The sequence below is a fragment of the Lathamus discolor genome, chromosome 2, assembly GCF_037157495.1.
Source record: "Lathamus discolor isolate bLatDis1 chromosome 2, bLatDis1.hap1, whole genome shotgun sequence".
Lineage (NCBI taxonomy): Eukaryota > Metazoa > Chordata > Aves > Psittaciformes > Psittacidae > Lathamus > Lathamus discolor.
In genome coordinates, this window is record NC_088885.1 from 66,016,761 (window position 1) to 66,040,904 (window position 24,144).

At 44.9% G+C, this 24,144-nt stretch overlaps 1 long non-coding RNA gene across 1 annotated transcript; it reads right to left on the bottom strand.

The window, feature by feature from the left end:
- Positions 1-3,824: 3,824 nt before the first annotated feature.
- LOC136008284 (uncharacterized) lies at positions 3,825-10,901 on the bottom strand. Its single transcript, XR_010610043.1, has 4 exons — positions 10,742-10,901; positions 9,811-9,979; positions 4,961-5,078; positions 3,825-3,962 (listed from the first exon to the last, which is right to left on the bottom strand). It is a non-coding gene; the product is annotated as an uncharacterized LOC136008284 (long non-coding RNA).
- Positions 10,902-24,144: the final 13,243 nt, after the last annotated feature.

Below are 24,144 nucleotides of genomic sequence, written 5' to 3' on the forward strand. Positions count from 1 at the left end.
TCTCAGACACACAAAAAAAATCGTACACAGACAATTTTAATAGTGAAATGGCTATACTTATCTCTTCCAAACAAGATTATATTATCAGAGGAACTCAGAGAAGACAGAAATTGAACTCCTCTCAAGCAAAGCAGAACCAGAAGGGAAATGGCGCGTGGCCAGCAGGAGATGTTACAGCCTTAGTCCATCTGCACTCAAGAAAGTGACCTCCTTCCCTAGGATGTTGGATGTGTCCCACAGAGGCTGTCAACAGTAAGGTCTAGACAGAAATCTTCCCTCTTTAATTCCCAGAGCTTCAATTTTCAATGAAGTAAATGTGTCAACTATTGGATAAATGGTAAAATGGCTGTAGCATGAAGTGCAAGCTCAAGTTGTTCTCCATCCCATTCCCTTCTGCTGGAGAACCCCCACACATCTGTTCAAAGGGAATTAAAAACTTCAGCTATTTGTTACAGCTGAAGGCACAGTGCCTTGTGTTTCTGGCATGTGCTGGTACCTACAATCCACTGCACCAGAAGAGGTCAGACACAGTTTGCATCTCTAGCAGCAGTGATACCACTGAAACAGTGGAAGAACAGAGCCACTTTGATGGAACAATAAGAACCAATAATATGCAAAAAGTATCACCCTTCACTCAAAGAGAAGCAATGGTGCATAGGTAAAGGAATGTTCATGCTGGTTCTCAAAGCCAATCAACTGCAGATACATTTAGAAAAAGTAAAATTTTATTCAGTAGTGCAATTTAGTAGGAATTGTATGCACATTTCAATTGTTTTTTCATTTGCATGCTTTCACAAGACAGGCCCATGCTCTGCAGCTGGATATCAGTGGCTGAACAAGCTCTTCACCCATTTCTCTAGACACCCACTTTGAACAGCTGAGTAGATTCAAGTTTTCATTTTGACCAGTTAAATGAGGCTAGCAGAAAAATTTTACATTGACAAACCAGAGCAGGGACCCTTCTTGGTTTTTTTTTTTTTTTTTTTCCAGTACCAAATGACATATTTATCTATCTAGCCATCTATCTATCTATCTGTATCTATAAAATGACAAAGGTTTGTCTTGTATTTTGTTGCCTTTGCACAATAATGTAAGTTCAAGTGGAAGATGCAGTTATTAAAGAGGTCTGCTGAGGAAAATACGGTTTGTCTCTCTGTGAAGAGGTGCCAAGTTAGAAGTTTAATGGAGACATTCTCACAAGTGAGACAAAAGTTAGCGGCATAATCAATCATAAACCCAAATTTACTTATTTTCATCTAAGTGAACAAGCAGGTAGGTTAGATCATAATTATATTTACTACTACATGATCTAATGAATTTGATCAGATGAATTTGTCTGTCTAACAGGAGAGACATCTTGCACTAATGCTGCAAAACTAAGTACCTACAAAATTGACTTAGAAAATTAGATTATTGGAATCTATAAATTTTGAGCATTTATACAAGCCAGTGAGTGCCAAAGCCAAATTACTAAGTTGGAAATATTTTGCCCCAGGTGATCACTCAAGCCCTGACTCTTCGGGCTTTACCTACATGTTTTGGCACATCAATAGGTTCTGATACAAGTAAGTGTAACAATCAGACTTTTTGTGGTTAAACTTAACTCCAAGAACACAAATATCATTTTATGTCTGCTGTAGGCTTGGCCTGCAGCAACAGCCTACAGCTTGGCCTATGGTTACAACTGCAGATGTCTTTCCAGTGGAGGGAAGTCAGACAACTACCTAAATTTTTTAAAGAGGTGTCTGTCTCATAAGGTAATGGAAATCCTCTTAAGCAGGAACTGTAGTTAGTTTTTTTTCCCTTAGCAGTCCAAGGAAAGGAGGACAACTTCTTGATGCTCACAGCCTCACTCAATATGGTACAACTCTCTAGAAAGTCTATGGGAGTTATGAGTGTGCAATAATTACATGTCTGTGACTTTATAAAGACAGCAACAGCATTAGTAAAACAGCAAGGCTAATTTGCTATTCAGGTTTTTTTTTTTCCTAAGTCATATTTAATTACTATCCTTGTTTCCTTGCCCACCACCCGTCTCCACCCCCCCTTCCTCTCTGAAGTGCTGTGGAATTTCGATGCTAAAGAAGAAGCTGATTATGCTGCATGCTGGCATCGAGCTGTCCAGGCTACACACAAAAGATCATGAATAGGCAGGCGTGTACTTGCTCTAAATATAGTTCAGACGCTACTTAGGCATTTAGAATCAAAGATCTGCTACTAGCAACAAGTCCTCCAAAAGCGTGCGATTTGGCATGCCTGGAGCTGTTAAGTGGATGCAGGCAAAAAAATGCTGAAGTTATGGGGAAAGAATATGAAGGGTGCTAATTGCCATCTGCCAATGCCTCAGAAAAAAAGTCTTTGCGATAGACATTCAGCATGGGAAAATGTAATAGCAGCAACAAAGTGTTTACAGGAGAATACATCTAACAAAGCAAGAAGCTCTCAGACTTTAAGAGACACCTCGCAGCAGAGGAAAATGCCTCTGTACGATAAATCGAACATTAATGCTTCTGCTCCAGTGTGCATCTGTTACTTTTTATTCTTGAGGATTCCCAGTTACAAGGTCCCCTCTCGGAAATAGTAAGTGGCGAAATCACAACAGATTAACTGTTTTCTACAGCATATTGTCCTGGTATTTCTTCTTCCACAATTGCATTTTTAGTGGACAATGGGATCTGAATACAGCAAGATGGCTCTATGCCTATCATACACCTTAGTTCTGACAGCCCTATAACAGACTGGATAGTCCGTACAACTCTCCCTGCATTCATTCACTGAAATCAGAATATTTTAAGCTGTCTGAAGTATACTCTTGATAACAGTGATTTGCCTTTAAATTAGCAGGTAGTGATATTACCCTTTCCGTGCAGGAACCGCTGGGTGCCTTACTTTCCCAGTCATTTATGCATGCTGCAGGGTGTAATAAAAGAAAGAGGAGATCAGCTGCAGAAGTTCGCCAGACATTTTCCCTCTTAAAAGATTAGAGAGTGTCTTGGCTTATTCCATGACAAAATTACCTCAAAAATAGAGGGTTGTCACCTCAGCTTTTGCCCTTGACTCCCAGAAATGTTTGCATGTATTTTTTCAAATATTACATATAATGTAGACCTTCAGCTCCAAAAGTACAAGACGTTTCCCAGGTGGAAACACGCTCATGCTCTTAGTAGCATGTATGCAATGATTCCCATTATTCTGGGGCTGTCAGACTGAGATGCTTGTCAAGTGTGATCCTTTTCTGACTGACATGCTTGGTAGGCATTTGTCAGGATAGACACCTTACAGATGGCCCACTTCTAACCAGGAGCCGCTTCCAGGCAGAAACTTAGAAGCCTCAATCTTTCTGGGAATGGTCATTTCAGAAGTCATACCTACATTGAATTAAAGCATTTCATAGTCATAACTACATGTATTCAAGCACCTCAAGTCCTCACGAGCTCCAGTACCACCCAGCAAGAAAGGCAGCCACTATCTTTACCTAGGCCATCACACATTCAACTGGATGCAGCTGTATCCTTCCTGGAGCAGCTGGCCCAGTCCTGACCCCTAAAACAAGTGAAATGACCCCAAAGTAAGCCCAGACCTGGCCAACCACGAGAGGGAGACAAGCTCACATGCTCGGTCAACACTAGCCCTTGCTGCCGGGGGAAGTTTCAGGATGTCCAGCAGCAAACTTGGATGATAGCAAATTTATGAGAAGATGGAGAAGTGTGCCACAGCAACAGGTCTCACAGCCTGCTTGCTGCATCAGTCTCCAGAGGTAGCCAAGCCACTTGAGAACTTGTCCAAAGGAGATGGAGGACACAAAGACTGTTGCTTTTTTTTCCTGGACCCAGCTCAGAAGGTATTTTTCCCCATTAAGCCGCACAACAGGCTGATTACATTGGAATTACCGGGCAAAGCTGGATTTGTTGGTCTTATCTGATGGCCATCCCAGGGTTTTCTTGACTCACGGAGTGGGACTCCTGGGGCAAGAAAGGCAACAAAGGCAGGCTGTTGGGACATTCAAGCACCACAGAGATGAGCCTGGCATAAAGGCTGAGATAGATCAGATAAAACAGGCCAATCACAGGCTGCTGGTGAAAAGAGGATTTGAGGCAAGTCTGGGAAAACAGCCTAGGAAAAAATAAGTTCCATCCTAGCTATCCTCTACCTGCACGGAAAGCATTTTGAGAGAGGGAAGTTGCCTTGCAATTGTCTTAAATGCATGGAGACCGGGAAGGTCACATCTGTGACTTTAGAAAATGTTTTAGACAGGTTGAACTGAAGACAAACTAGTGTAGGCAAACCTGAAGTCTGACACCCAGATACTTCTCTCCCTTTCTGATCACCAAGCCTTTCATGAATTAGGGAATGGATCCAAATACTACTGCTGCTACATGAAATCCATGTTTACACCACCTTAAATTCCAGTTTCCCTAGGAGGATATAATCAACTCACAGTATTAATCACCTGCACCCGCAATTTGGGGAATATTTTATACAGGTTCAAACTTTGTGATCTAAGTCAATGTCTCACTATAAGGAAAATTCCATGTTTTCAAACGTTTTTACCACTGAAAAACAGAAAGGTTCAGCCATTGAATTAACATGAAAAATATTTTTTCTTCCATACAGCAACAAGCCAATTGGATCAACTCTTCTACTCCTGGTATTAAATTAAGAAAATAAAGTTTCTTTTAGATCAAGCAGGAAGCAAAGATGTGAATATTTAAGCAAGGTATAGCTGACATTTCATTTGACTTTACAAATTGCTTTTGTAAAGTTGCTTTTCCCCTTTCTTTTTGAGAAGCACACAAGCTTTAGGGATGAAGAAAATCAAGCCTCACTTCCGAACAGAATCGCCACAGACTGCCACCAGTAACTTCTTAACGAGGAAAGTAACCAGCATCTGATTACAGCATTATCTTCCATGCAGATATACAGACCCGATGATAAAGATGAAGGTGATGAGAAGTCGCACCTGCATATTCCGCCATTAGAAGAACTCATGGTTCTTGACATCACTCCAGCTCAGTGGGGCTGAAGGGAAAGACTGGTGGGAGGACTGAACAGCTATATCTTGCGTATGAAAGGGGTACCTGTAGTTGGAGAAAGCAGCTTATAGTAGACACTGCAGCAATCCTGTGCATTTCTTTCAGTAAAGCTCTTACATTCATTTTGACGATTGTGATACAGGGGTTTTTCTAAAGCTGATTCCAACATTAAAGCCTGAGCTCTGGATGAGGTTGCATTTTTACACCTGGCTTGGCAAGCAGGTGTGATCTTTTTTTTTATTCGTCTTATGACACTTAATCAATGCCTTTGTCATCTGCAGATTAAGCTAGGGCAATGCATTGTAAAAGGCTGTTAAATTCAGTCATCATTCAGAAACATCTTTTAGCACCTGAGACTTACATCAGGCCTTGTTTCACACAACAAGTGTGTTGTATAGTCCTGGTCTGGGGACTCTCTCAGTTTCTGGAGGTTCCTAGGATAAAATGGCAGTCCAGTACATTGACATATAATCTCCTATGTGATTTGGGACATTGCTTCCAAAGAACTTGCCTTCTCAAAACTTAATTTACTGCTATAGTAGCTGTCACCTCTACTAGAACATATAAGCATGCCAGGGACCTGCATGGCATGGGATGGCCTCGTGGAGCTTCTAGGGACCTTGTGGAGCACCACTGACATTGGGACATAATTACTTTGGGTTGTGTGTATGGGGAGCAGGATTACTTCAGATATGCCTATAGTGCTCCCAGTGTTGCTGCCTTGCAGAGCAGTATTTTCACAGCATGGGTGTGTGCTGTATACATGGCAGTGTGGCATGAAAGCATGGCGGAGCAAAGTTTTAAGATGAAAGGTCCCTCAGGACAGTACTGGTAGATGTGTGGGGTGGAGGAAGCCCACCCTGGCACAGCTTGACCCATACTATCTCTATACACATTGAGGACAGTCCTGGAGCACTGAACTACATCTGGGCATCTACTGTCTTATAGAGGGTGCCCACACAAGCTTGCTTCCTGGTTGTTTTAGCAATGTGGATTCCGGGGATGTTTGCACTTGCAAACCTCTCGTTCGAGGTGACTTGATTTATTCATTTTTTTTGGAGCTGGTTCCAACACTAGAGCAAAGTGGACTCCTTGATCCAACAAAGAATATCAGTTTTTACAGCTGACTTGTGGTTGGATGGTACGAAGGCAATTTGACTGATTATTTCCAAAATATCTGTGTAATGCAAATTTTCAAGGACCTTTGTTACACTGAAGGAGGTTACACTGAAAGAGCTAAGGCTGTGCTACTACTGGAAAATGATAAATTAAATGACCCAGGTAACTAAAAACCTCACGGCCCAAATAAAATAACGGAGAAGCCAATACAAGATTCAATTAATAAGGACTAACAGGAAAATAATTAAAATTGCCAATCAAGTTTATGAAACAGACCTTGTCTGACTAACCTAGAATATAGTTTCAATGAGACTGTAATTTTGGCTTATAAAAGCAATAGCATTAGTGTAATAAAGCACACTGTAGCTTCTGTGAGACTTACACCAAACCAATAAATTCACTAAGAATTTTAAACAATGGAAATTATTACGGTTCATTTGAAATATGAGATAAACTTAAATTGCAATAAATGGACAAAACATTAGAGAGTGGGTTTGCTTCCACTGGGCCCTTGCTGCAGTTGTGTCCTTGCTCTATTTGATTTTCGCCAGACAGGCAAGACAACAAAAGATGATGACAAAACTTACTTGAAAAGCTTGCATATAAGAGGAGGATTTAGGGAAAGTGATTCACAAATGAAGATGACAAGTCACTCAGACAGTACCCCTTCAAACTGGCATTCAAATATGATAAAAAATACTAACACATGTATTCTCTAGATACAGAAAATGAAGGCCACATCCTATCTGGATGCTTTTATGTGGGTGACTGCTCAAAGAAGTATTGATGCATACTGGGAAGGTGTTATGGGACAAAACTGCATTCACTGCTGCTGTGGTATGAAGAAGTGCCAAACAAGACACTGGCCCCAGTGAGTCTGGCATCATGTGTGTGTTCTGCAAGAGCTGAGCCAAGCTTACAAGTTAAATAAGATGGGTGGGTCAGGAACAGGAGGACAGATGGACTTCCTATCATTGCAGATGGAAAACAGAACCACTGTGCAAAGCCAAAGTGCGTTGTGAATGGAAGAAACCAGGGCAGATTTCTCCAGTATCTCTGTCCCTGTCCCAGTCTCATCATTACACTCTGCTGCTGCTGCAAGCTGATGAACAGCCTGCTCTCCTGCCTGGCAAGCAAAGGCCTCCCATGAGTACAGGTTTGTCATTCCTCCCCTTTCTGATGTTAACACTCTGGTAAAATCCCTCAGGTCAGCAACACTGCCCTCATACAGGAGACCACAAAGCCCATATGGGTACTGCTTCTCCACTGCACCTCAGTGCTCCAAGAGGGCTTTCCACCGTGCTCCTGAGGCTGATCTTATTTATGCCTTATTATTTTGAATCACACAAACACACTTGATCTTCTCCCTCCCACAGCGCACACTACATGAAACTCCTAAAAGATGTTTCTTAACACAAGTGACATTTTTAGAACTGCAATGTATGGGCGGTGTGCTCCTCCAGTATATGAGCTGCTTATCAATCATTTAATTGTGATGTCTTGGTCTTCACCCAGATGGTCCCTTTCAGCAGATAGCATTGTCTTTTAAAACTTTAGATAATTATAGCCCTGTAAATGGAGAGTGGAAGATTTGTTGGCTGCAGCCAGCTCATCCTTCTTCTGTAACAGCCTCATTGTCTAGTCATGGCCTTACTCACAATGGAAAGAGATCCATGCAAATGGAGACACCCATTTAAAGATGCTCCTCAGCTGAGTAAATAATATCAGGAGCCTAACTGATAGTGAGTCCAGGAAGGATTAAAATCTAACTTTGACTCAGCTGGTTTTTTTTCCCTTCCTTCCCCAGGCACACAAAGTAGAAGGGAATGAACATCTATGCAGCTAACACAGCTGATTTAAAACACATTTAAACCCTGTCTACACCAGCCAACAATACCCTGTCAGCACTTTGGGTTGTGTTTTTTTCTTTTTAAACAAAACCAATTAACAAGGTTCCTGAGGGAAATGGGCCCATCATTTCTCTGTTGTTTCCCTCCATAGTGCAGTGGTGAAAATGCAGCTTCAAGCAGAACTTGGACATTTTTACCAGCACACTGCCTGCTCCTCTCAGATCAGAAGGTGGCTCAGCTCCATCAAGAGGTCCCCACACCCTTCCAGTTAGCTCCCTCCTGGCCTGCCCTCGCTCTGGGTGGCCACTGCAGCTCTACTCTGCCCAGGCAATGCCACTCTCCTGCCCTGGGCACCAGCAGCAGCCCCTTGGAGCCACTGCAGAACAGTCTCAGCCCACATCCTCTGCATCACAGCACATCACAGTGCGGAGGGACTGCCAGGCTCTGAAGTTTAAAAATTACCTTTGCCACAAGGGAAGATTAATCTCTGAACAAATTGATGGTAGAAAATAGTAGAGTGCTGACTCGGCGTATGTCTTTTCTTTCAAAGACAGAGTTAATGCATACAAGTCAAAACAACTGCTATTCAGATCCCATGGTGCCCTCCAGCAAGGGAGGTCTAGCACCCTGGGCGTGCCCTGGACAGAGAGTGCCTGGATTTGTTTGAGGACACCACAGTTAAAGGGAAGCCTTTAACCTGAATAAAATAGAAGAATCTGGGGAAAAAAACTATCTTCCTTATTGCACTAAAGGAAATATGAATTCCTGTTTCTTTTAGAGGTTTGACAGCCAGCAAAAAAAAAAAAAAAAAAAAAAAAAAAATTTGCTGCTTTTTTATTGCTTTGCAAACCAGATTTTCTGATTTCTCACAAGATTCCATGGCTGGATGGCGAACAAGCTGTACCCTGAGAGTCCAAGGGAAGGCAATTTTTCATCCTCCTCCATCTTTGTTTACAATTTAACTTGTTTAGGAAAACACCTATCCTTCTCCATGTAATTTTTAAGTTTTTGTTTTGTTTGGAGCATATGCAAAGCTTGCGGGCCCTGCTTACCACTTATGCAGAAGGCTTAAGAGGCAAAAATTGCTTCCCTCCAATTTCAGCTGCTGTGAGAAAAGGTTACTTCATTTAGAAGTTGACTTATTCAAGAGCTGCAAATAAAACTATGAGTTTACCACAGTGTTTAATGGGCAATGAATTACACTAAGAAATGACCTATTAGGGCTGAGATGAGAATGCTAACAATTGTATTCAAATTCCCCTCAGCAAAACCTTCTCAGAAAAGCTACACACACAAATTAACAATAGGTGGCTTTTAACGCAACAGTTCGGAAGTTCACCAGAAAGGTACCAACTTCACAAAGACTGCGTATGAGTAACTCCTCTGAGTCAGTGTCTTGTCACACAATGCACCATGCTAAATTTAGGCAGGAGCTTGATTTTCAAAGAGTTTTAGAGTGACCCGTTTCTATTCCTTCCATCACAAGTGACCACTCTGACTATACCCTGCAAGGCTCAGATGAAACGCTGAGAATAAATCTTGAGGAATTGCTCAAATCCATGGCTTCCTGCACGGCATTTATCTGAGCAGCATCTTCCTGCCTCCCACCAGTGTATTAAGCAACATGACTAATATCAGCAACATATCTATTCCCATCATCTTTTCCCTGAGGTAGAAGTGCCCACAGGAGAGTGTTTCATTTTGGAGTACGTGTGCATGTGCACACACTCACACTCAGGCCTGGATACAGCTAACCAACGCTGCTCAAGTTAGAGAGAAAACCCAAAGAACAGGGAGCAGACTGTTACCATCAGTTGTGATTTCCCAGCTACGTCAAGGTCTTAACTAGAGGTTTTGCACAGAAGAAGCCTGCGTGCTTGTTTGTCGCTGTTCCATCTTCAGTGGGGCTGGTTACCACGCTTAAGGCTTTGTGATATTGCAGCCTTGCTTCTGAACTTCCTGGCTCATGCCACATTTCTAAAACAGAACATAATCACTGTGTTATCTTTTGCATGGCATTGTTTCACAATTACAGTATCTTTATTACATATGTTATTTATTTCCACCGATAGAGGAAAAAGGAAAGCTAAGATTCCTCCACAATTGTTCCCGATTAAAGTACTTGTTTACATAACATTGGAAAAATGCAACAAAACCGCCCAGAAAAAACAAGCTGCTCCAAATGAAAATACAGCTTTCCCCTTAATCTCAGGAATTACATTTAATTTACTTGATTTAAACAGACATGTTTTACTGGAGGAGCAACAGAGTAAATTTTGTTCATGGCACATGTTAAATGAAGTGAGCTCCCTGTCAGAGAAAATAAAACCAAAGTTTCTCCAAACTCAAAGGTTTTATTATTGTAGCCCAGTCAGCTCAAGCAGCAATGAATTTCAACAAATGTAGCATTGACATCGCTTGCTACTTAGACAGTGGTAAAGTTTGCCTTAATAGCCAATAAATAACATCCCTGCATTCGTCTGGTCACACAGTGCATACTTAAATGTGATTAAGCTGCTTCAAAATTAATGGTAATATTTTATTAGATTTTGAACAGAATAATGCTAGATTAATAATGTCAGTAATTGAGACTGGCGGTTGAGAATACTGGATAGTAGCATGCAATTAAATCACATTTTAATATATCTGAATTTTATCAATAGTAGCATGTATTTCATTTAATCTTACTCTGATTGATTTGTATTTCACCTTGAACACGCAAAACAAGCTTTCACTTACTATTGGTTTGAGGTACTTTTGCAGACTGCAGATTCACAGTCATTTGCTTAAATGCACAGCTCATTTCTCACCCATATTTTGGCTTGTGTTTTATTCATTCTAAAACGATATAGCGCTCACACTCCATATCTGAAAGCAAACAGAGGGATCCCAAGATACCATCACAGGAAACACCCTGGGAAAAAAAAAAAAGAAAACTGGGAGAATTTAGCAAACGCTTGCTATTCTCCAGCACTAATGAGGCAGAATCTCCTCCAGATTAATAAGTAACAGTTGACTGTCTAGAAAAGAAGAGGATAGAGAAAGGTGGGGGCAGCGCTGCTTTTCTTAGCCAGGCTGAGTGGAACAGGCCAACCACCACTTTGCAGAGGTGTGCAAAAGCTGAGAGCTCTCACTTTAACCCCTTCGAGGTTGCAGGAGTGCTGGTCTGAAGCTCCAGCTCCTCTCATCCCCTCCTCATTTAATCAGACCCCCTCAGTTTGACCTTCAGTTCCATAAACTAAAATACTTAAAGGCTTTTTAAAGCCTTTTGCAACGGACAGATTTGCTAGGCCCAGTCAGGCTGACCATTAATAAGGGCAGAGCAGAGCCGGGTGTTCAGAGGACATAGGGTACTGCTCTCCCGTGCAGCACATGCAGAGCTCATCATCCACTCGCTCCTCACACCCTTGGCCTCAGCTGCCCTCCCCTGACTCACCCTTGCAAACATAGATAAGCAAACTTCAAAAAGTCCAGATTCTGTTTGGGTAAGTGCCCAAAAGTTCAGAAACTGGCTTGGAAACACAGTGAGAATAGGCTGTCTTGGGAGGCGTCCAAACATTCTCCAGTGAGGCTGGGCTATAAACACTTCCAGAATAGCCTCTCTAGTAGTATTTTGGTGGTATTTGTTTCTCATCCTGTCTGGCTGGGAAAGTAAAGTATCACAAGAACAAAAGGACTCGGGTATAAATCTGCGGGCCTGTTTCTCTCTGGTCTTGTGCCCGAGCCCTGGGCAAGGAGGGAGCCGCGCTTTCTGCCAGCTTTGCCCACATTGTGTGCTCCACACAGGGGGCAGGCGGCGGCAGCGTGGTGTCGGTTCCTTGTTAAAGGACAGTGAGTGCGTATTGCAGCTAAGCCAAATAGAAGCTGCCTGCCACCCAGGATAGGCCTTCCTTCGCTCCTGGTGCTGGAGCTAAACCGACAGAAAGCAAAGGCTGCTGAAAATAAAGAGTAAGAGGATAAGCTTTGCCTGGTCAAATTCCGTGCGTCAGCTTGCTGCGGGGGTCAGATGCGCATCAGGGCAAGGGCAGGACTTTGCAAGGCAGGGGCCAGGAGAGAGGGAGGAAGACTAACCCTGCTCAGCAGCAGCCAACTATAAATGTGAAACCGCAGCCAGAGACCTTGAACATTAAGTTAAAGCCTCTTCTTGTTGTATGGAAACAAATACTTCCTCACTTTTAGGAACTGAGATGAGTCACCGCATTCATTCAGCCTGCGGTCAAAACTAGCACTCGTCTCTGAAGTTCGCTCCCAGCTTGATCTAGGGCATCATCAACTCAGAGCATTTACCCCGGTGTGGGCAATGATCTGAATGAGCGTAACCACATCGCTCCACCTCGGGGCAAGCCATGCCATGGCCCCTGCCCAAGGCACACGTTTACCACGAGTGGTGGAGGACAGAGCTGTCACCACGAGTGAGGCCAGGGCAGGACCGCAGAGCAAACAGAGCAGATGGAGAAAGCGACAGCCCTGGACAACAAAGCCAACACTTACAGGAAGAGGGGAGCGTATGAAACCTGTCTGGTGTGCCTCACGCTTGGCTGGCACCTGAGGTTGCTGCGTGGTTTCGCAGCAGCACCGGGGCTTTGCAAACTTCTAGTGAGATGCGAGTGCATGCAGGGAGGATATCACTACTGAACTGTTCCACTCCAAAATGGGGGCATGCCCCTTCTCCCTCCCACTTGTCTGCTTGTGCCAGACCTAGGGCTCATCTGCCCCTCTCCTCTAAGCCAGTTCAACTTGGCAATCCGGAAGAAAACTCCAAATAGCCCAAGAAGTGAGTTTTTTGACAGGTTGGAATTTTGTAATTCACCCCACAGTCCAAATATGCATACATGTTCTGGCCTCCCCACTGGCCCCGCAGGCCTCCCTGCTGGCCTTGCCTGCATGCTGGCTGTGGCTGGAAGGGGCCAGCTAGACCCATGTCTCTTCACCCTCTCTGGGCATCCAGGGCCTTCAGTCAGTGGGGGCTGCGGCCCCCGGAGTGTGCTCAAGATGCCAGAGGCTCTTTCAGAGGAAAGGCATCAGATGGGAATATGAGGGCCCTGGACAGCAGGGTTGCCCCACTTCCATCAGTGCAACCCGACAGCAAGTTTTACTGATGGAAGCAGGGCATCACTGTTAGCTGCCCTCATCTTCTGCTCTCACAGAATCACAGAATCACAGAATCCCAAGGGTTGGAAGGGACCTAAAAAGATCATCTAGTCCAACCCCCCTGCAAGAGCAGGGTAACCTACAGTACATCACACAGGAACTTGTCCAGGTGGGCCTTGAATATCTCCAGTGTAGGAGACTCCACAACCCCCCTGGGCAACCTGTTCCAGTGCTCTGTCACTCTTACAGTAAAGAAGTTCTTCCTGATGTTAACGTGGAACTTCCTATGCTCTAGTTTACACCCATTGCCCCTTGTCCTATCACTGGATATCACTGAAAAAAGCCTAGCTCCATCATCCTGACACCTACCCTTTACATATTTGTAAACATTGATGAGGTCACCCCTCAGTCTCCTCTTTTGCAAGCTAAAGAGACCCAGCTCCCTCAGCCTCTCCTCATAAGGGAGATGTTCACTCCCTTAATCATCTTTGTGGCTCTGTGCTGGACTCCTTCAAGCAATTCCCTGTCCTTCTTGAACAGAGGGGCCCAGAACTGGACGCAATATTCCAGATGCGGCCTCACCAAGGCTGAGTAGAGGGGGAGGAGAACCTCTCTTGACCTACTAACCACTCCCTTTCTAATGCACCAGGAGCATCACCCGCTGGGTGATGTGCAAGTGGTTTTGGGCAGCCAGGCCCTGCACTCTCTGCCAGGAAGCCAGGCTGAGGCTTGGGCACGTGGGGTGCAAGACACCTGTCACCTCAGACAGGAGATTCTCCCCTTCAAAACAAGATCCTAATCTTGCCTGCCTCTTCTGAAGCAAGAGCTTGAGCCTATGGATGAGAAGAGCTGGTGATGAGGTTATTTATAGCTGCAGCAGCTTCCGCGACAGCAAATAGTAACAGTGCAATGTGAAACCGAGCCAAGCAAAAGTATTTTTCATTGAAAAATAGATGACGGCTTGTTTATACTATCGTAGGGGAAAGGACTATGAAAACGCATGGTGGTGGCAGCAGGTTTTCAAAGGGCAATGTCTCGGGTCACGTTGTTAGCCCTTGTTTAGGGCGCCTGCTGGTACTCCACTGTGGCAGGAGTCCACACACTTGTCAGCCTCTGAGCAGCGAGCCCATGGTATGTGTGGTATGGCGATTTGGGTGCCTCAGCATGGCCCTGCTGCCACAAAGAGCACCCTCAGGAGGCTGTGATGTCACCAGAGGGTCCAGCTCTGGTGAGCTCCCACTGCAGGCATGTCAGCTGCTGCCCTTTCCTGCTGCCCTTAAGGCTATCTGCACAGAGAAACATCCCTGTTTCAGGTCAGAGATGTTACCCAACTGCATTTGGAGGCAGGAGGCTGCTACCAGACCTTGGCCAGCCATCTCTGCACCTTTGCTATCTCAAGGTAATATCTACTGTGCCTGCAGAAGTACATCTCTCCTTGCTCTATCAGTTCCCCCCTTAAGCCAGGCTAGTTACGCTTGACTGCCTCTGCAGCACTGGGATGCTTTGAGATCTGTGGTTGCAAACTCTTCACAGGGAAGCTGCAAGGGTTGTTTCATTACTTATTCATTCCTTGATGTAGCAACTTCTCTCAATTTGAATTTGCAATCCTCGAAGATGGCTCACCGGGCCATCTGATGAGGAATGTAACAGTTAGTAAGACATTACCACCTCGGCACTACTTCACTTTCCCTCCCTCACGCACATTGAGGCCATGTGAGAAGAAGCGGGGTTGCTCACACACGTTTAGCTGAATCAAGTACGGACATCCCCCACGCCTGCTGCCCACCCTGCAGCGCTCGCCCACCCGGTACCACCTCACTGAAAGAAGAGGCTTTTGCACCTACAGAAAGAAGGGGGAAGCTGAGCATTTCTCCATAAGAGGAAAAACTGTGCGCAGCTTTAACAACCTCCTGTGATATTCAGCTGATGCAGAGGTGGGGGGTAATCTATTCTTCTGTTACCCCATAGGTTTCCTGTGCTTTGATAGGCTGCTGTCAGAGCCCTCCCCAAAACTGCAGGAGGACCTACCTGCTTTTCCTCGATGTGGGAAGAATCAGAGTTCCACTGAGATGGCCTATTTAACTTGTGCCCCCACAAAAGGGGAATGCAGGGCTGATCCCCTCCCCTGCCTTGGAGAGGCAGCCCCTGTTGAGGCACCACTGGCCCCAGAGGGAGGCAGGAACACAGTCAGGGCTCAGGCTTCAGGAGAAACACAGCTACATCACTGGAGAGGAGAGGGTTCCTCTTCCTCCTGCTTGAGAACTGGCTTGTGAAGCAGCAGCTCTTTTTCAGTAGCTGTTAAGGGAGTTTACAGAAAGGGGATACAATGAGGATGAGGAAGCCTTTTCTTTTCCTCCTCCCTCTGGCAGTCATCCTTGTTGCATGACACACCTTTGAAAATATATTTAGTGTCATACTGCTCTGTAAAGTGAGAATGCGTTTATTATCCTCACTTAACAGTCGGGAGCAGGAGGAAGCAAAAGATCAGATTGTGCTCTCTCTTTCTTTTTTCTTTTTTTTTAAGTGACTACTTATTTTTGACATGTCTATTTCTGATGGCCTGGCTTCAGCCAGGTGTCCTATTATGGTTCTCCCCAAGGGAAATACAGAAAGGGGAAGGGAAAAGATCACGCCCAAGGCAGCCAGGAGCATCTAGGCATGACACATCTATCTGAGGTCTTTCATGGTCACCCACTGTCTGGCCTGCATGAGGGTACCAGACATGGCCAACAATTCTTCATCATCCTCAGGTCCCCTGGAGCTCTTGTGAGGCTGAGTTGTGCATAAGGATCCACCAAGAAGGACTTGATTTTAGCTGGTATAAGGGAAGGGCAGCACGGCTGCAGGCCTCAGAAGGCACTGCAGCACAGCAGATGCTGAAGTCAGTGGGGAAGATACATGAGACACAGTCGGCTGATGCTGTAGGACAGGCATTCCCAAACTGTGGCTTATGACCTGACGGAGGTCTTAATCAGGGACCTTGCTGGATGCTTTAGAGGGCCTAGAGGACAGCATGAGTGAGGATGTACCCCTTGCTCCTGCATCCAAACTCTCATGAGAGTAGCTAGGAACATTGTTCTCAAAATCCCCTCTTGTTCTCACAGCAAGTAACAGCTATGACAGCCAGAGGGGAGCTGCGCGTTAAAGATCAAGGGTCTTCCTAAGCCAGCGAGCCTCTCAGACCATCAGGATTTATGGCATGCTCAGCCCACATCCCTGCCAGTGTGTTTGACTCCCAGTCCAAACAACCAGACACCTACAAGCAGCCAGGTCATCTCCAGGGCTTCAGCTAGAGTTCAAGGGAAGCCTTGAACCTCCAGCTTAGACCCTCTGGGTCTTACTGTAAATGCTCCACCACTGCACTTCGTTTATGGGAGAGGTGGGAAGGTGATACATGCTGCCTGGAACAGAAAGGGTGAAGGACTGTGAGTCATTCAAAGCCAGCACACGCTGTAAAAGAAGTTTGGAAACCTCCTGAGCACCCCAATTTATTATCCATTACAGTCTCTCATTCATTCCCACTGGGAAAAGCTCCTATAACATAAAACACTCCTATATTTTGAGCAGGCACAAACAAAACAATAGCTTACCCTGCCCTGAAATTGCCTTTTTTTTCTCGGTAATCTTACGAGCCTTTATTTCTGAAGCCAGATTTGCCCTCAAAGCGATTGTATTTTCAGAGCAGGTGAGATATTGGTTTGAATTATTGACTCACACCTTTATGAAGCATAGAGGATCAGGAGAGCTGTTGGAAATTTTGTGAACTGAGCTCTGTTTTCAGCTCTGCCAGAAAAATGCAGCTCAAGTTTCGTTACATGTGTTCACAGCCTGATGAGTCATTATGGGCCAGGGATAATATAAAAATAAAACCACAGAGTGATAAACAGTGGAGTAACATAAGTAACTCTGAAGCAGAAGAAGTGCTATATATCAACAGTAAGGCCAGCCTAACGAAAGATCCTCAGTAAGGGAGATGACCCGTGAGCTGGCCTATAAGGTCTGCACATCTGTGCTGTGCAGAAGCGCAGGAAGGGCCCAGGATCAGCTCCTAGTTTCTCAATTCCCAGGTTAACCCACATCATCTGCATGTAGAAACCACAGAGGGAAACAGGCCAGACAACTGCAGCGATCCTTCTGGCTGATATACGAGCTGCAGGAGTAGCCATGCAGCAGAACTGAGTGACAATAGTGTTGCTGGTCTCACTGGAATTGCTGTCATATTTAATATTTATCCCACCATATAAAGGAATGGAAAAAACCAAATCAACAAGCGAAAATTTGCTGATGGGGAAAAGGGAAAGAGAGGAGTCAGAGCTGCTCAATCAAAACGCTTGGGAGATTTCCAAGTGTTTCCCCTCAAGTTTTACAACTGGACACATTTGTTTTACTGTAAAATAATTTGAAATGTGCAGTGAAAAGGCATTTCCAACTTGGAGAAGTAATTTTCAACTTAGTTTTGAAATGACACATGTGCTGATTAAAAACAAAAAAACCCCCACAACTTTTACTTTCTCTGGTGTTTTCCCTATGATAAGGAGAATTCAGGTGTGTTTTGGAGATACTTCACCTTTCCCTATAACCAGACTACTCATTTCCATTGAATTTCCAGTCTTTAATATCTTTTCAGAAGTCTCAAAGCCAGAGCAGTTTGCAATCTCTTTATTTGCAGCATTTTGCCCTTTCCTGTCTGGCAACGTGGGCCAGATGGGAACTGTTCATGGGCCACCTACAACACTAAAAATGAGCAAGCAGAGCCCCTGTGGCTGGCACTCCAGGTTGCTGTCAAATCCCTAGACAGAGGCCACTGTACAGCCTGGGAAATGGCTGCATTTGCAAGGATCACTGTAGGGAGCAGCTTGTGCACACAGAGAAGGGAAGAGCTGCCCTTTGCATGAAAGGGAGTGGACTGTCCTGAGCCTCCCTGAGGGGAGGTCTTGGTGGCTGCAGACAACTGAAGGAGTCTTCCAGACAGCTTGGAAATGGAGAAACAAGGCACCCAGATGTGAGTTTAATATCTAGCCATTTGCATGTGTGTAGGAAACAAGAAAGGCCAGGGAATCCCTTATCCTTAACAAAAGGTTGCCCTATTCCTGCAGTGAGAGCATAGAGAGACCTGGCCGTGTGGCAGACATTGACTGCAAAAGTCACCTCAAGAGCACAATCTCAGTGTCTCTTTCCCCCCTCACCAGACCCCTCGCTCCATGTGTTGGATGTTGCCATCATTGTCATTGCACTGGACCATGGCATGAGCATCTCAGTGTGTCACGAGGTGTGGAGAGACCTTTGTGTAGCCCTGGTCTGAGCTGTTCTAATCCAGACTGAAATGTGCACAACAGTGTTCAACTCAAGCTAAAATAAATCAAAGTCAGCATCATTTTTATCCTGTCTGGCTCATGATAGCAGCAACAAACTAACAAGTGCTAACCTCAGAGCGGTGAACATTTTGTTGTTAGCACCACTGCTGATTTATGAGGAATTAAACAAAATGTTGCTTATGCTGGACGGCCTTGTTGCAGAAACAGGAGATAAAACACATCAGTGTTTACCCAGTCCTGCAGGAAGGGGCTGGGGTGGGAGAGGAGATATTTTTGCATCATGGTCATGTGTAAGGCAAATTTCACATGGATTTTTATGCAGACTCATAAATCAGTCCATGTTCCCTCTAAAAGTTCACGGGCTTTAGCAAACCTCCCAGTGAACTGGGGCTTAGCTTAGAGATTGTAAAGAAACCTGAAACCGAGCAAGTTTGAACTAATTTCATATTTTGCTGTGAACATTTTGCTCAGGTCTAACTAGTTTGTTTAGGAGTTTAGGCAAGTACAACCGTGTCCTTCAGGAGAAAAAGGAAATGCTCTGAGAAATCAAATATACCACATAAAAAAGTAATTACAAAAACACCTTTACCTAAATCTAAATTGTTCCCTGCTCAGTGTTCATTGTATTACTCGCAAAGGTTTCAGCTAACATAAGGATTCAGCTTTCATTTTGACACCTGATTTTTATTTGTTCCTGATTTCTTCCACTCAGGTAACTCAATGTGCTGGCCTTAATCACAGCATGGCTTGCTTGCTTCTGTTCAGGGAGGCACAATGATTGCAGACACAGACTATTCAAGAGTCAGAGGGAAATCTTCTCTTTCCTCATTGCAAAACAAAAATAAAATTAAAAAATCACCTAATAAGAGCAATTAAAATATGTTAGATCTTGCAGATTTATTCCTATGCTTTCCCTGTTTGCACCTGCCCACCTTACCTCTCTGGTCTTGTAATTACAAGGGAATGCTCTGATGCAGGAACTTCTTGAAAGGTTTCACTCCACGGTGCTTAAAACACAAACACAGTCTGTGCCCACATTTGAACCTCCAGGGAGGATCACCATTAGGCTGAAGTCCCAGTGGCATTTAACTGGGAAGGTCCGTAATATCAGCACTGATGCCCCAGCACACCAGAGGTGCAGCCCCACCATGCTGCCAGCCCCACTGCATACAGGCAGGTTGCTGCTTGCATCCATGGTGCAGCTGCAGTGTTGTTGGGGAGGTCTGGGGTAAACCTCATGGCCAGAAATTAATGGAGGGCAGAAAGCCACTCTGTGTTTGCAGCTCTGGCATGCATGATGCTGTGGCCAGTGCAGCAGGACCACAGCTCTAGCTGCCCGCCTCATCCCTAAACACCTCAGAGCCCCACCACTGAGGAAGCTTGTAATAAAATATTGAAAGTGGTATCGCAGCTGCAAAATATTTTCATCCTATAGCAAAGCACAGACTTTTCCGCCAACAGCCCAAACACACAGCCATGGCCCCCTCCCCTGCCCCTAGTGTGCACATCAGCTTCCAGCTCTACAGGATGCTAAGCAGGGAGAATCAAGATGGACGTACAAGGGCAATGGGAGATGCACACCCTGTGCTCCTTCACCAGCTTGGACTTGCCAGCCCAGGAGTAGGGAGACTTTTCCTCCCACCCATCCTCCCACCAACACGCCCCTTTGGGCACCAGGGGAGGATAGGGAGGAAAGCAGCCCTTGGCCCCACTCTCCCAGCATCTTTGCTGAGATGGCGCTTTCGCCTGCTGAGTGCAATGACGGGTGGGTTTCCCCACACCTCCGCAAAAGTTGTTTTTGCAAAAGCTGCTTTTCTTAGCCTGGCATTTAAAAGCAGAAGTTATCAGGGCATAAATCATCCTGTGACTTGTTGCAAAGCCTGCGAGAAGAGATAAAGGCAAGACAGTTTGATAAACCGTTGGGAGAGGAAGGAGGAGGGAGAGGGCAAGGGGGGAGCGTGAAGGAAAGAGCCACAGCACTGACCCTCCTCAGATTATGTCATAGGTCAGCCAAAAGGATGCAAATAAGATCGAGAAGCTGTTTCCAAACTTTGAGGCTGGCTATGACTACATGTACCCGCTACAGAGCTGGGCGTAATAAATATCACACTCACAGAGAGCATTACATCATGCAAAGGGAAAGGCCAGCAGATGAACTCACACAATAAAACCTTGACTTGATATCTAGCCAAGCCCAAGCAGACAAGCCTGTTATTACAGAGTTGACAGAGCTCTGCACGTTGCTGCAGCTTTACCCTTCCATTTCCTGCCACCTCCTTCAGCACAGACACTCCTTTCGCCCTCTCCTCCTCTGTGCTCCCTAAGCCCTGCCAGCGGCCATCCAGGGAACCCGTAGCCAGCCACATGGTGCAAAACAGCAAACCAAACATCTGGCACATTTTACAAACATGCTCCCTCTTTCCAGCATACTTTCCTCACAGCAGCTCCAGTTTGTTTTTATAATTTTTCTAGTGAATTTGTTGACCATTAATGTCTCTGAGTGATAGACCAAAATTTATAGGCACAGTGGGTTTGATTCTCATTTACATTAACGCTCTCTCATGTCTGTTGGGAAGCACTGAGAGTTTTGGGATGGGTCTAAATTACACTTAGCACAGAAAATGCTTTTTACAGCAAAAGGAGAGTTTGAGAGATAAGCCCGTGTCTGGTGTCTCTCCACAGGATTCCCCAATAGCCAATATGGTTTGTGCTGAAGGACATTGTGACAGGGAAAACTGGAGTGCAACTCATATCCCAGCACCCCCAGACTCCCTTTCCAGGGCCTTGGTAAGGATGTGAGGCACAGCAGCCCTTTCTACCAGCCCAGAAAGTCTACTGTCAGTGAGTCTTTCCCCAGCCACATGGCTGCAGGCACGACAGCCCTCAGCTTGGTTCAGCCTCAACATCTTTCAGTGCTGTGACATGGATTTCTCCAGGGGTCTTCTGAATGTGGATGAAATATTAGGATCAGGATGAGCCAAACTGGCCAACTGGGGCCTCTTCTCTCTAATATCTTCATTCTGTCAAAATTATACTTGATCGTGTTTTGTTACTGTTGTTACTAACTCTCACCTCTGCCTCAGCAATTCCATCTGGTAGGTCATATTCCTCTCTCTGATTGCTTTTTGGATAAAAACATGCTCACTGGGGCCTGCTTGGAATTAGTTTTTCTTTTTATTTCCACTGGATGCTCAGCTCAACCCCATAGTTTCCCTGACTTAAAACAAACGGGGTCAACCCACCTTTGCCTTTCTAGCACATGGATTCAAGTGCTGATTCCCATGTGCTACAATAACCTCATTACATGTTTAACAATCTCCAAGGGAAAGTCGTTTACAGGGACTGGAACTGAAAAGTGCAAGTTTTGTATTACCCTCTTGCATGTGCACTTGTGCAGCTATTAAATCAGCAATGACAGGAGAAAAAAAAATACTGTCTTGGCTATGTCCTCAGGACATTCTTCAAAGACTGATGATGCACATATGCCTTAACTGTCTGAGTTGGAAATAATTAAAGACCATTCTGCTTTCTCTTCCATTAATTTCATTGAGTATCTGGAAACGTTTTCTATTTAGTTTTATTCCTGCCTTGTAAGAACACCATCCCCAATGATATTTCCACCTCCTATAATTATAGCAACTTGAACACTAAGGTGTAATGAGTGGCTGCAATACTACTGGCTACTGCACAGTTGCCATTTACAGCCACTGGTGCTCTGTTGTGTTAGGACAGAGTGGAACAAAAAGATTTCCCATCTCTAAAAGATCCCTGGTGGTGTTCAAGGCCAGGCTGGACAGAGCCTTGGGTGACATGGTTTAGTGCGAGGTGTCCCTGCCCACAACAGGGGGGATTGGAACTAGACGATTTTAAGGTCCTTTCCAACCCTAACTATTCTATGATTCTAAAAGACTGCAGAAAGGCCCCTCTTTAAGGTTATATCGCTGGCTTGCTCTGCATAGGATTGCAATATTCAAAAGTCTGGAGGTTTTCCAGGTGTGCCCAGGAAAGGCTGCAATGCAACCCTCTTCCAGCCACAAAGATGACAGACTGGCTTGAAGAAAGGACTTGGCTATCTAGCCAGTTAACCAACCAATCAAACAGTTGATGGGTGAACTACAGATGCTAGTGCTAGCAGACTTCTCAGAGCTCTTAAGAAGGCAGAGGAAAACAAAACAGAGCAGGAAGTGTTTTAAAGATGTTTATAACTACCTAGCTGGGGTGTGACAACCACACATCATGGTGGCAGACCCCAGGGAGCCAAAACAGTTACCCGTACAGAAGAGGGACTAACAGCTAGTAGGACCAATTGCAGCTCTGTGTCTCTCTCTGTGCAAGCTGAGGCCGAACAACGCACTGGCAAAGTGGCCTCCCTCTGATCTCTTCTGCTTCTCACCTTGCATTCTTTCCCTCCTTCCTTATTCTTCTCTTCCATGGATATTCCTATAGACATCACAGGGGAAAAGGACTATTTCTGGCCATGGCCACAAAGGCTGGGAAGGAAGGAAGACTGACCCTTAAATGGAGATGCTGGCTTGAGGAAACAGCAATATATCCCTTCAAACATTTAACACCTTCTATTCTAACTGCAAAATATTACCTCTTCCCCAGACAGGACGTCAGGTAAATGTAAATTTTTTCTCAAGTAATAAACTGAAAAATAGCAGTCCCCAGCCCATTTTTTATTTTACCTTACTTCTGTTTCCTTACTTGTACATGTCAATATTTACAAGCTCTACCACTTCTTGGATTATTTATTTTCCCTGGTCTATTTCACTCAGTGAAAATCTCTCCGGCTTGGGACTTGACAGTTTGCTGCTGATATCCATCTTTATTAACTTCACTGTTGAAGAAAAACAACAACAACATATAGTCCTAAAAAAAACCCCAAACAAACTCAGAATGATGCTTAAATCTGGTAGGGGAAAAAAACTGCCAAAAATAGCCAAAGGTTGCCAGCATCTACAGTTGTCACTGAAAGGCACTTCTCCCTTCACTTCATTAGCAGTCAGCAAATTCACTGACAATCAGCAAGAGAGCTGCTGTCACCATACCTGACGGGATGGTCAGGAGGGTTGCTCTTCTTGCCTCCCTGCCTCACACTTTTTTCTGCTTAGGGGCAGGACTGAAATGGCTCAGAGCTGCCAGGCTCCCTCCCGTCACCCCCAGTGAGCTCTGAAACACGGGAGCCTGACAGACAGTAACAGTTTTTCCAGATCACTTTTAAATTTGGCCTTTGAATGACAATGAACCGTGCACTTTTAAAGCATTCCTTGTAATGTGTAATGCAGGATGATGAAAAAGGTTTCTCCCTCTTTGTTAGATTGATGAGGGCTTAGGCACACCTCCATTTCACGACTCCCTGCCATCACCAAAGGACACTTCGAGATAAGCTGAACTTCTCCAAGGTATTTTTAGCACTTCTCAGATGGAACTCTTTGGTCGTTAAGCAGAGCTGCCAGAAGAGCAGGTTGTGCCGGTGGGTCTCATCCTCTTCAGCGCAACATCCGCTGGCTTGGCTCAAGCAGAGGATTTGCCAGAGCTTTGCTGCCTTTGCACCAAAATGAATCAGAGCCCACCCCCATATTACATCTACCATTCAAAATGTGGGGGCAGAGACATCCTTAATCAATCTGGATAGACTGAGCCCATCCTTTCACGTTTTCCCTGTCTTGTGTTTTCAGAGTCAGAGCACAAGCAAGACAGTCTGGCATGCATATACCTCTTTAGGCTGGCTCT